Below are 14,104 nucleotides of genomic sequence, written 5' to 3' on the forward strand. Positions count from 1 at the left end.
GTAGCACTACGGAGACACTGTTAACTGCGCAGGTGGAATCTGGGTAATTTCTGCTGGTGATTCTTGTGCCTGCACCACTCTATCTGATCCTCCATAGCAGCTGTAAATTAATGCCACAAGGAGAACAAGTTCAAACTACGTTATTTGGCAGTGAGGTCCAGTTTCCATGAAATTCAGCATGTCATATCTCAAACTGGAAAGTGCATGAAGTAATGAATCACCAGGTTATATTCAGATTCTGCAGATTCATTTTTCAGCCACAGAAAACCAGCACTTGCCAGGCTTAGAATAGCTGCACTGATCTAAAGGCCAACAGTGCTGCAATTAAAAAAAAAAAAAAAGATACCATAAAAGAACAGGTTAAGTGATAAGAGAAGGCATTTCAATTCTGTACTTCAATAAGTATTAGTGACACAGTTGTTAGGAAGGTAGAGAAGACAAGCTGTCAAATTTTGTGACTTGTGCTTTAGATAGTTTTGTTAAATGTGCCATTTTTGTTTTTTTTCATGAACACTCTTTATGTATTTATCATTCATCAGATAAAGGCAATATCCAGCAGCATAGGACTAGATGGGACACAGGACGTTTGAGTTCTCCTGCCTTCCTCCATAAAAAAGGGGAAGGAAAGACCAAAAGAACCTGCTCTGTCTGGCTCAGCTCCATTCCCTAATTTACTTCAGCATTGCTTATAACTTGTATACCTCCAAATAACAGCTCAGTTGTGTTAGGATTACATGCTCTAAGAAAAAAAGGGAAGCTGACTTCAATCAAGTCTTCATGGGTAACTGTCATTTACCATCCTTCATTTGCATTAAGTAGCTCAAAATCCTGAACTGGGGTTGCTGAATGCTAGGGCAGATCCACTGATCTAGGGCTGAATTTTACTGAGGTAGGGAGTGAAAAATTGCCCTGGTGCTTGATGGCTTTTGAAATTTGCCTTTGCTGGGTAAAAGACCTTAATCAAGTCTGGAGATGGAGAACGTGCATGCTTCTGCTGCCAAAATCAACGTAAGGAAGACCTGGATGAAGCCTTCCACAGCTGCTGAGCTCTTGCCTTAGAGGGTAAAACCCTCTCCATAGCTACTGAGGCAAGATGCAAAGCACATCCTGCAGCCACAACCTGCCTCACAAACACAGAGCATCCTGGATTATAAATAACGAAGACAGGCTACTGCTACAAACTGCACAGGATTAATGAGGCAACATCCAACATATTACATCTGAATAAAAGAGAGTACAAAGTAATCTGAACACAAAGAATTTGGAAAAAAAATACCCTGAGCCACTGAGGCAAGTTCCCTCTTAGTGGTCCTGTTGCACACAACACAGGTTAAATCACAGCAAAATAGACCAGCACTTTTCAGTATGAAGACACAAAGATGGATGCAAAGAGACCCATTAAATCCAGAGTCCCTTCTAATAACAATAATAACAACCAACTGTCCCTTCTAGTACTAAGCATGCAGGGCATAAATGATAATAACAGGTATTTTTTTCACAGACCACACAGTGAAGTCGGGAAACATCTTGCTATATGCAATATTATACACACGCCAGAAGTTAAAAGTTCAAAGCATAACTAGATACTTCTTTCATTAGTTTGACTAAACCCACTACCTTTAGCTCAAAAATGCCAGAGGTACACATCAGTAGAGGCCAGAAAAGCATGTATTTGAAGGAATCGTTGCTCCAAGCTTGGTTCTTAACAGACTTCTCTGGCACTCAGCACTGACTCCTGGCAAAAAAAAAAAAAGTGGGATAGACTAAACTTCAGTTTCAATCACTGCAGCTGTTTCTTACGGCAGCAAAATCCAGTGCGAATTGTAAAGCATGTATTTCTAGAAAAGCACAAAAACAGCACAGAGAATTTCAATATGATCTAAAAAGGAAGCCAGGTGCTAGAAAATAAGCCAAACAACAGGGGCTTACTGAGCCCAAATGTTGAAGAGAATTTACAGACGCTTACACGGAAAAAGGGATCTCAGAGACACAGAGCAGAGGGTTTACAGTCTCAGGAAGAGACAAATGGTTTGGATTGAAGTTGAAATTATACAGTTTCAACACTGGAATTATATATTAATTATTGGAATAAACCAACCAGTTAGTGCTGAACTCACACTTGTTTTGCACTTTTTTTGGATGGCATAGTATATAATTTCTCAAAGATTTCCTTTAATCTGCCTTTAAGAAATGTCTGCATGGCTGAGCCAAAGAGGATGCAAGTGAAGAGATACCAGATATGGACCCTGTTACCACAGAGCCTATGTTCAAACTGGAAGAGGATACAGAGCCAGGTACATTGGCTGATACGTGCTTTAACAGATGCAGTCTGATCTCCCTGGGTACTCTCTGAAAGGCCTGAAGCAAGAGGACTCTTATGGGTTTGTCTGCACTGGAAAGTGGTATTAGAGACAGAATGTAACCACAAGAAAATGCATTAACTACACAACACAGCCATAACCTTACTATGATTTAATAGTGGGTATAGCTTGCCTCATCAATGCAAAGACACATTCCATTAGACAGACAACTCCTCAGATTTCTGCTTTGATCAAATGCAAGTCTCTAATAAGGGCCAGCCTGAACAGTGGTTTGAATCAGGGGAAGAGACTAGGGGTAAGTTTAACAATTAAGACATTTTATGGTGCTGCCACACATTCATGAATTGCTGGTGCCAATCAGCCTTTAAGTCAATATGCTGTCATTTTTTGAGGTCTTCTCAAAAGTCAACACCACCTCAAACAAACGTTAAAAATTAAAATTCAGAATCCCGAGCAAGTCAGGAAACCAGCAAATCCTGCTTTCCAGTCTGACATGTTCCCCATGATTCGGTGCAGAAAATAACCTCATCTGCTGCAAGCAAACACCAGGAGGAAGGAGGTGACACTGAGAAACGTGGCAGCCCACAGAAAGAGACAGACATCACAACTTGCATTCTGCAAGGCCAAGGTTGCTGGGAAAATCAAATTCAGCTATCTGAAATACAGAAAAAAGTCACAAAAAAAGTACAAGGAGAACCAAAGACTTTCCCTCTGCCAACTACAACAAATGGCTCAGTAATACAAAATGTCAGTTGGCACTTGAAGCACAGTGGATGGCCAGAGAGAAAGTGCATTTTTAAATCATTAACACATTGGGAACACACAGATGTGCAGTTCAGCTACATCTGTGCATTGTAATTTCTACAGTAGTCACAACTTAATGAATCATCAATTGTGACAAGATCAATGAACCGAACTGAACAACAAACTAAAGCTAGTAAATTCATGCCTGGGGCAAGAGCTAAGGGTTTATTTTATTATTTTTTTAGCACTTCTATAATTTTTAGTGTCTAATTAGTAAAAACATGAATCCTCCAGGAACCTTTTCTTTTTTCCTCCCTTTTGAAAGTCCTACTGAAAGAATAAAGATTTCATTCATGTTTGCAAAATTCAAGTCTGGATACTACTCATCTGATCAGCAATTTCTTCTTCAGGACCAGGAGCACACAGCAGCAGAAGTTACAATGTTGGGATGTGCACTACAGTCCAATCGGGTGGACTCTGACTGAGCCTACCACCTCTAGGCAAAACAACTGCTGTTTTTTCCACAAGGCCAGACTATTCCTGCAGGCAAAGCATAAGCTAAGGTTCTCTGCAATGCTACTTTTTGAAGGGACAAATTTGCAACCAAATCATTTATTTGCAAAGGACACATACTGAGTTTCCCCCTGGCCTCAACCCATTCAACAACTTCAATGCTGAGCTTGTTGATGACAGGCATAATCCAGCAAGGTTTCACAGCAGTGATATTCTTACAGAAACACCCCACCAAAATTAACCAGAAGGCAGAAGACAGCACCTCATCTTCTTACAAAGCAAAGTCCATGCAAGTGAGGGCTCTCCCTGCTGACCTCTTCCCTCTTTCAGGTGAACCATTTTAATCTCTACCATATGCAGGCTTTCAGTGTATTAACACCTGCCAGGGGTTCAGCCGGACTCTTGTCTCCCCTCCAGACAGGCTCCAGGGGACAACAATCTCTGCTTAGCCTGGCTTGTTTGTCACACATTCAGAGTGGAGCTCCATCTGGAAGGTACTTCCATGAATAGTAGCACTGCTGGCATGCACTACTCTTCCTCCTGGGATTCAAAGTGAAGGAGATGCAGGCTCTCTTTAGAAGGCTGATCCTGTTCCAGCTCCTGACCTTCTTTATACTGGATGTCCTGTCACCTTGGACTGTGCATTCCCCAATTTATTACCTTCCCCTGCAGCAGCTTTTGCTAATACCACCCCGTGTGCAGCTTATGCATTTTTCATCAACATGTTTATCAATTCTGTTCTCTCTCCAAGGACTTTCTCCTCACTGAGACCAACTGTGGCATTGTCTAAATCAAAGAGATACAGAAAAATAAATTCCAGCATTGCCTTGCTTGTAAACAAAACACCATTTTGGAGCTGTAGTAGCAAAAAGCAAGGCTTGTTGTTTTTAAGGTCTCCAACAGGTTAATGTTTAGAACACCTTTCCAGTGGTCTCAAAGTAGCTAAAAAATCATAATGCCAGTTCTATTGCCTGTAGCACTTTGTGCAGCCAGTTTTACTTCAAGTATTCTGCATCTTGTGCTGACAGGCACTCTTACTGCAAGGAAATTTTCCCTAGTTCCCCCTTGGAACAGCAACACAACAGTGAACATTCACACACTACAGCTGGAAAAAGTTATAGCTCTGATTGAAGCTCATAGACTTCTCCACTCAAACACCCAAGAACTTGGAAAGGTTTCATCCAGGCTGGACCCTTGTGATAACAGGATTGAAGGAACAGAGCACAGGATTAGCACGACAAATGAATACATTGCAATGTTTTCCCATTGCAACATCCAACCTACCTCATCAAGGCACCAGATAATCTTGAAAAGACAGATCTTATTATACCTCACACCCGCTGGTTTCCTTAGGATAAAGGATTTGAAAGAGCTATTCCAGAGCTCTGGGCAGAAAGAATCTGAGCAGGTGGGAGTGACAGAAAGAGTCACTTACTTTATTATCCAACTGAAATAACCACAAGAATAAACAGCTGTTAGAAAACTCTATGGGGAAGGTGGTATTTTACTACTACAACACTGGGCTTCTAACACAGCCTGTGGAATGCATATATTTTAGGTTATCTTGCTTGATACCAAACACACTTCAGTCACTAGCAGCTCAAGTTACAAATTAACAATGAATGTTCACAATAATTACTTCCTTGCATCCAAAATTAGGTCCAATTATTCCTTTTGCTCGTTATCTGGGCACTGCATTTTAATAACCATCACAACCATAGAGCCTTCCTGACACCCCACTGTATATAAACAACACAAGACCAACAACAGATCCTAAGGACAACTGGACATGGGACTTGTGAGTAAGCATCACACACAGAAACGGGATGTCAGAATGATCAAAATTACAGGACTTCAGGGCACAACCTGCCTTGTTTCGTGTATCTCAGAACAAAGCCAAACAGCAGCCTATCAGCAGCAGTTATGTGATTTTCTTTTTCTGCAGGAGAGGAAGTTAATATACTTGTGTAGTGTTCTCTTCCACAGGTGCAGTAAGAAACACATGAAGTACACTACTCCCTACATGGACGTGCTCTCTTCTGAACAACTATTGTTGCTACAGATTTATTAGCATGTGCTAATATTCCAGTTTCACATTTTTCTGGCTTATGTTTTAAAATTTTGATTTCTCCAAGAATGACTTAATTGGGGCTGTGACTGAATTTTTTTAGTGAGAGGAAGAAGATAAGACACAGAACATAAGACGATAGCACAGAAACTTCCTTGCATGCAGAGAGTTACGCTTTTGTAACAGTAAGCACTGCATTCCCCACAGTCATGGTTATCACATTCTGTACTCTCCAAGCTTCATTTTTCATTTAAAAACTTACTCTCCAGTTTTACCAAGGGGATATATTCTTCCACTTCTGCACAAGAAGGTACAGGAGATCACCCTCTTAAGTGCCTGGGTAAGCCATGGCATGCCAGTAAATGACAAAAGGTCACTAAGCTGTGGGCAGTCTCTTGGTTATGAGCAGATACCAAAGATAATTTTCTGAAAATAGTTAAAGTCTCAGAAAGGCTTTCCAGACACCTTGCTCTTCTTGGCCCTTCCCTTTTTTACTTGGAGGCAAAGCAGATAATCCATGTGGCATTATCAAGCAGCATTTCCCATTAATTTCCAATAGTTAAGCAATGAGTTACTACTTCTTTCAGAAGGTTATTCCAAAACCTAACAGACTTCAAAGACTCTACAAATACACACCAGCAACAAACTTTATTAGTCAGCAGGAGATAGCAGCAGGACTGGCATACCAGCTACAGAGAGCACATCTGTCAATAACAGGTTGCTACAGACGCTCTCAGAACAAGGCATCTTGAAAGAGATCCAGCAGTAAGAAAGGTCTTTTGAAATATCTGATGATAAAGACCTATTATTTTAGTTTCTGATGGTCACCAATAGATGTTAAATCTGACAAGAAATGTGTGGAGGTTATTCTGACAAGCTTTACAGTTACACAAGTTATCTAAAGGAATTAAGTCATTGTTTGCCTGTTCCAAATGAATTAAATAAATTTCCATGAAATGCCTTTTACAATAAGAAAATGATTAATTTATAATGATGGGTTTTCATGTCTTTTTTCTTCTTCTCTGAAAGACTTCTAGAACCCTGCATAGACAGTTCATTAAATAAAAATATTTTCTTCTTGCTGCCAGTCCTCCAAAATAATTTTATTATCTGAGAGTCACCAGGCCCATCCTCAGACTAGTTATTACCAAATAAACATTTTGAGAGCCAAATCAGGGCTTACTGTCACCTAATCAACTCCACTCTCTTGTTTGCTATTTTTTTATTAGTACTGTAATAATGGTCTCCATCAACAAGTTCCCTGAACATCAGTTCTGAAATTATGAGATTCATTAACAGCCTTTTAAAAGGTGGGTCTTAAATCAACAGTGCTGTGGAGATGCTGTAAATAAAGACGACAGTCAAAGAAGTCAAGTAAGAAGAGCCAAATCACCTTAAGTGACAGGAATAATATGAATAAAGGTAAGAAATAATTCAAATTTTTGCTGTTAGCCTGGCACGTATTGCTTGGAAACAAGAGGAGAGGAGATAAGTATGGGTGCATCAGAGAAATGCAGAGAAGTTACACAAGCCAGTGACCAACTGAATCAAAAAAGCAACTATGATCCTAGATTACATTTGAAGGTGTATCTCCAAAATTCATCGATTCATCAGGGCTTTTGAAAAGGTCCTTGCAAGACTCCTTGTGTGCACATCTCTAGTGGGGCATGTTCAAAAAAATCCCTGAAATCAAACAGGAACAGATGCAGAATAGGAGGGAGCATTAAAGCCAGGAAAATAAAAAAGAGGATTGGCAGATCACTCATGACATTCATGTGGGGATTTTACTGCAAGGGGAGGCTTAGTTGGCCACTTTCTGGTTAATCGGGACCTAAACACTCATTTTCCCAATAAAATAATCTGCTTTGAGATTTGCAACATTTTACATTATACTTATGCTATTTTTGCCTTTTCTTCCTCCCTAATATCTAGTAGAATTTTATAGGACATGCATCCCTTTGGCAGCCTTCACTTCGTTGTCCCACTCTCCTGCCGTTTTCAGACTATCACTCTTTCTAGCCTAGGCCTGTGCCAAGTTTCCCCTCTGGTTTACTGCCTCCTGACACCATCAAAATCCCAGTGCTGTCTAAGCTTTCCAGACATGGTTGTGGCCATGGGGGTCAGGGCACATGGGAATGCCAGTCTTTCTGCAGTGACGTGAAAGGCAGCGCTGGTGGTTGCTGCCTCCCAGCTGGGACTGATGATCTATTCCAACAGAGAGTCAAAACAGATTAGCTTAAACCACAGACAATTTAATCTAACCTGTCTGATTTCAAACTGGAACAGAAAGGCAGAAGCAGTCATCTGGCCATCCCTGGCCTCAGCTGGGAAATGGCAACCCACAGGGACACCTCTCCAGCAAGACAGAAACCTGCCTGCATGAGCACATCCCTGCCAGAGAGTTAAACTAATCTGTGCCTCATTTACCTATTGGAATAGGCTGAACATTTTGACAGCAGAGGAGCACTAGAACAGTCTGACACACTTTTCATGACAATCTCCCAGGAAGCTCTAAGGTAGCACAGAGTGAGAAACCTCTCTCAACACCCCGAGCCCAAGAAAAGAGAAAATAACGCCCAGGAGTCAACTACTCATTTTCATAAAAGACAGAAGATACCAGTAGGCTGCCACAAGGCTCTGAAAGAACATCCATGTTTCTGAATGTCTTCATTCAGGATTTCAGAAATGCAGCAAATAAAATGGAGACAACTGCTGTTGGCAGCAAAAAATCTTTGCTTAACATGATTTCCAGTACCAAAGTCAGCACCTATAAACTGTTAAATAAACTTGGAATAAATCAATTATGTGAGACAAGAAGCTTTGAAGTCTTTTACAGGATATAACTGCACAATTACAACTTCAAGCTACTTGGTAATATGAACCCTGTGTTACAGCTTTTGTAGACTTCTGTAGAATGTACTCCGTTCTTGATTGTTTGACACTTAAAGTTCACTTGTTTCTATTTGGAAGTCCTTCCCAAATTACAGGTGCTGCTTTTGGGCATTGTATTCAATACCACTGAAGCTTGCTGCTAAGAACATGACAATATTCCATCCCATTAAAGATGTCATCTCATAGGACCTCATTTGAGAGCCAATATGCAAAAAGATCATTTGCTGCAAAAGAAAAACGTTCCCGAGATTAAGAGGTCAGTACCTGTGCAGGCACAAGGTTTTATGGGAGTACACAGCTCCAAAGGGTTCATCTTGGCATTAGCAATGTGATATTTCATATAAAACTTTTCAAAGGTTGTATTTCTTGCTCCATAAACTTGTGGAATGAACTTGGATGTTAACCTTAGTGCATGGCAGTCTTCTGGGGGAACTTGCTATCACAGATACATTATGTGGTTATGTGCCATTAGTTAATCATTTAAACAGAGATAAGAAATGGAAATTATGACATTTGGATCTGATACGTTCTGAAGATCTGCTGACTTTCCTCTTCGAAGGAGAGACCAACAACAGTTAAAACTTTTCTTCACCCGAGAAAATTACTTCTTTGTCTTTCATTCACAGCCAAAAAGGTCTTTCTTGTTAAATATTATAAAAAATAAACTATAAGAGCAAGACTAATGTTCTTACTGAATCCAACCTTTGAAAGCAAATAAATATAATGAAGCACCTGGATTAAAATGACAGGTGCTCTATTGATTGCAAAACTTAAGAAGCTGAAACAGTTTTTCAGATCCTGGCAGTCTAGGTTTTGGCAGCATGGAACATAATGGTGGTACAAGTAAAACAGCCTCTGTAAATTTGCTTGGTCTAACTGAAACCAATCACAAGTTCTCCTCAATCTTCTGTACACAGTGGGACCAAGAGACCACCTCTTTCCCCCTGAAGGATCCTTCTAGCCACTGGTCAGTACCTGGGAATTAACTGGAGTTGTTAGCACCATGTCAGGGCTCCTAAATTGACCCAACCAACACTAGGCAACCTGATGTTAAGCAGCACTCTTTCCTTGTAAGGCTGTTTATGCCTTAATAGCACAAGTGTACGTGAGCTCAGATCTAGATTCTTTTAGGTGACAACGTGAACTTGGCAAGGAGGCCACCATGTTTCTCTTTTTAACAGGCTTAATGTTTCTCTTTCTAACAAGCATGGGACATGACGGGACAAGATACAATGAAAAGCAGACAGACTCAGGCTTCTTCATTTCTCTGTGCATCACTGCATGTTGGGACATTTCCCTAAGCAGGGAAGCTCGTGGAGTCTCACTGTGCTGGAGCTCTTGGCAAAGCAGTAGTTACAGGGGTCCATGAATTACCTGCCTCCTACAGAGAGGAAGTGCTATTGGGATTGCTTGTGTAGAGAAACTAAGAACAGGAGTAGGACCTCTGCAGTAGGATCACAGCAGTCTTTCTTCCCAGGGAGAGACCAAAAGAAATTGGAACAACTAATTAACATGAAACACATAGAAGAAAGACCTGTCCTCTCTTGACCAGACACATGAAGAGAATAGTACCAATCCCTGGAGCAGAAGAGCACAGGGAGCCTTAATTCATTTACACAGTCAGAATGAGCACATGCAAATAGATTCAATTTCCATTCTGTAATTGTTTCAATTTTACAACAAATTGCAAGAAATTCTTCCTGGCAAAAAGATGTAAAAGCAATGAAGCCAAAGTACAATGATTCGACTGATCCTTTTGTAACTAACCAAACATAAACAAGGATTAAACATAGCTAACTTCTGTTTACTATTCCAATGACAAAAACCACTTTCAGATGAATGTTTGCAAAAAGGGCATATTGGTTCAGGCCTTCCGAGATCTAGCTCTCTGCAGAAATCATTTGTAACAGTCAAATGTTTACCATTTACAGCATTTCAAACAGGGCAACCCCAGGAACTGGAATGCAGCTGGCAGATGGTGGAAGAAATTAAGCTCATGACATGGTTCAGTAAACAGCAAATTACGATAAGGTAGAAATGCTTGCCACCCCAGGACAACTGCTGCACTCAGGAACTTTCTATATATGCTGGTTTTGGCTTGGGATATACTTAATTTTCTTCATAGTGGCTTGTATGGGGCTGTGTTTTGGATTTGTGCTGAGCACAGTGTTGATACCATGAGGATGTTTCAGTTCATGGTAAAACACAACACCAGGACTGCAGTGAAACACTCCAAAATTTCCCTGACTTCTGTCAGCACATAGCCAGCAGGCAAAACTTAACTTGCCAGGTTACCTTGAGACTGAAACCAACTGCGCGAGCAACCCTTCCCTGGCTCTTCTGTCTGTCCTCTCTACCAGAAGCTGCTCTCCTGTGGAGCCTGGCAGCACTCTCCAGGCAAATAACTACGTGCCACATGATTAGCAGTCTGGGATAGAGGCATAGGGGATTTGCATAGATCTAGAATGGAAATTTGAGATGGTATTTTCATTTAACCTACTTAAAAACAAGGGAAATGAAACTGAATGTATTTAGTGTCACTTGGATATGACTGTATGCTCTGGATTACAAGGGAGTGAAAAAAGCCTACTTGTAAAGCATTAAAGGACCAGTTGCAATTAACCAGTTTCCCAGTTCTGGTAATCAAAACTAAATGTCCCAGTTGGAAAGTCCTGGGAGAAGGGACTGATAACATACTTTGTATTTGAGCCTCCCTTCTCTCCCAAAGGATCAATATGCTTCTCCCCTGCCCCTTGATGACCTTTTTTTCCACTGCTTTTCCTTATCTTCCTGTTGGGTGGAAAGTGCTAGAAACCAGAGACTGTACTGCCTTCCATACTGCCTTCAGACAACTAGAGCCAAACACTGATACTGCCACCTTTCCCACTAGAGCTGCAATGCTGAGCACACAGGCACTCATAGAAGGGCATCACGGACTTCTGCACTCCTGCCATCAGCCTGCTGCTACGTTCTTGCATGCTGGCATCCTTCCTACTCATATTTCATATAACCTCCCTATTTAAAATGCTCTGTAATTCTCAACATTACCACTGAATAATATATTTATTAATTTGTTAGTGCCACTAACTGTCCCTGTGGCTTTTCTTGAGAATGTGTGTCAGCTTATTGATTCTAGCCTTCCCCTCCCCGCACTGCTTTCCTCCTCTGCCAAGCAGAAACATACTTCTGTGCTGCTTCAGGTCATAATTGGAAAAAAGATAGAAATGTTCAATATGACTCATACATAATTCAGCTTATCAGCTACCCAGGAGAAATGAGTAGAGAAGGTATACGCATGTCTGTTTCTTCTACTATCAACAGGAGAAATAATTTCCAGTTACACAAAGTATACGTAGTTTGGTCACAACAGGATCTGCGGTTAGAAGGGGAAAATGAGAGACATAGAAGCAAAGAATGAAAGGGCAGTAGGGAACTGAACTGTTAAAAGAGATTCACTTCTGTGAGAATTCCTGATTCCTCTGGAAGACTGGACTCATGCTTCTCTCTTAATATTCAGAATAGAATAAGTTGGCAATTAGAAAGGATTACCTGCCTCTGATCTGTAGAACATTGCAGAAATCTCAATAAAATACAGCTCCAGCTTAGTTAGCTACAAAGACATCTAATAACAGCCTTCTAAACCCTAACTGTGACTTCTGGATTTAATGTTAAGGCCTATGTTCTCAAGGCATATTGTGAAGAAGCATTAAAACTTATTGCTATTAAGGATTTTTAATGTAAAAATCAATACATGCTGTGTATTTAGCAGCATGCAACCATGAGGACGTCTGTGATAAGCTTTGTCATGCACCGGGGACCATTGCATTAGTCAAATTCTTGAAAGGAAGTGTAGAATGTCTGTATCATTCAAACTGCCATCTGAGACCAATTACAGAAATTATTTTAACCCCAAAAGCAGAGGGAAAAATCCAATCCTAGTTGACAGTCTTGAGAGTATCAAGGGCTCCACATGAAATGTGACATTTTTAAATACCTGTACAAAATTCATGTCAGGAAAGTGATGGCATAACAGAGAAGTTGGGCACTTAGCACTATTTTTTGGAAGACATTGAGAATAAACAACCACAACCAGGGCACCAAGTTGCAATATCTAGTTTGCCAACACGTAAACAAAGGGATATTAATAGTAATTTAAAAAAATTCACGAAATGCAGAAACGTATTAATCTCTATCAGACAACACAGAACAATAAGGTGATATGACTGAAAAATTACACAGCTGTCCACAGAAAGTCTCAGAAAGTCTCAGAAAAGAGAAATGTGAAACATTTTTTTCTTAAATATATATACATCATAATAGAATTCCTCTTCTTTGTCAGTTAAGCCAACATAAAAGGGACATGTAGCTCTTCAATCTCACAGTGAGGCTAACAACTCTATATGCATGAGCACATACAAATTGTTAGGCAGCAAATGTTTCTTAATTTTGCCCATTACAAGAGTGCCCAGCAAGGGGTCGATACTCCTCAGTTTGAGTGGAACACATGGCCCCCCCCAGCCTGCAGATCGTTTTTGACCTTATGGGATCATGTTCAACTGTCATTATTCCCAATTAAAGGAATTTTCCAAACGGAAAAGCAGGCTCAGTGCCTGACTGCTACTGACTTTTGCTTCTGCAGCTCTTAAATTTGTGTTGCCCACATGTCTTTTCCCGTCTGTGGCATTTCCTAACATTCCCTATTTATGTGGTGGTCTGCAAGTTTTACCTCATCAGGAAATCAGCAGGAGCACCATGGAGCTAAGAAATACTGTGGTGCTCCCTGATGCAAGGCATGTCTCTGTGGGCCTTTGAACATTTAACACAGAGCAAATAAATTATTAGCGTGTGTGTGCATGTGCATACATATCCAAGATACATAAAGGCAACTACAACTAAAGGAAACAGGAATGTGCATGGAAGAGTTTGGTATTCAAGTATCCAGTATCACAAAAATCCAGTTGCAGGAAGCATTTAAATGCAGATCTGCTCATAAACTGCTGAAAGAGCTCCGCTGAGCTTTATGCACTCACATACATGACTGCAAAGGCAAGAAGGAACAAAAAGAATGTGATTTTCGTCCCCCAATAATTTTCAAGTCTATAGCACTTGTTATCCTATTCTTAATGATACTATTACTGGAGAGCAAGCTGATCTTTAAGATGCCCCACCTCCAGAAACAAGATACACAATCACATCAGGTATTGAATGATTTCTATGATTCCCATCACCACGGTGCCTGAGCACATTACAGTTGTTTAATGTATTCTTTGTCACACAGCAGAGAGGAAAATATGATTACCTCTATGCTATAAATGGGGATGGAAGAACAAGGAACAATAGGCAACTTGTCATGTGTGGCTAGCACACTCACCACTGGGATAACCAGTCTCCTCTGGTTCAAAATCCTACAACAATAAACACTTTCAAGTCTAGCTTTTTCATTACTTAGGAGTTGCTATATCAATCTATAAGCAACAAGCAATTTGCCTAAGCCTTTTCCTGCTTGTAAGGCGTAAAAATGCAAGGGGTAAAAACCCATTCAGCCAAATGCCCAAAATTTGTAACA

At 40.5% G+C, this 14,104-nt stretch overlaps 1 protein-coding gene across 10 annotated transcripts in view; it reads right to left on the reverse strand.

The window, feature by feature from the left end:
- The window catches only part of PTPRF (protein tyrosine phosphatase receptor type F), a 377,255-nt gene that overhangs the window by 177,832 nt on the left and 185,319 nt on the right, over nt 1-14,104 (reverse strand). The window lies entirely within an intron of this gene.

Source organism: Lichenostomus cassidix, chromosome 8 (genome assembly GCF_008360975.1).
Source record: "Lichenostomus cassidix isolate B80296 chromosome 8, HeHo_3.0, whole genome shotgun sequence".
In the NCBI taxonomy this organism is placed as follows: Eukaryota; Metazoa; Chordata; class Aves; order Passeriformes; family Meliphagidae; genus Lichenostomus; species Lichenostomus cassidix.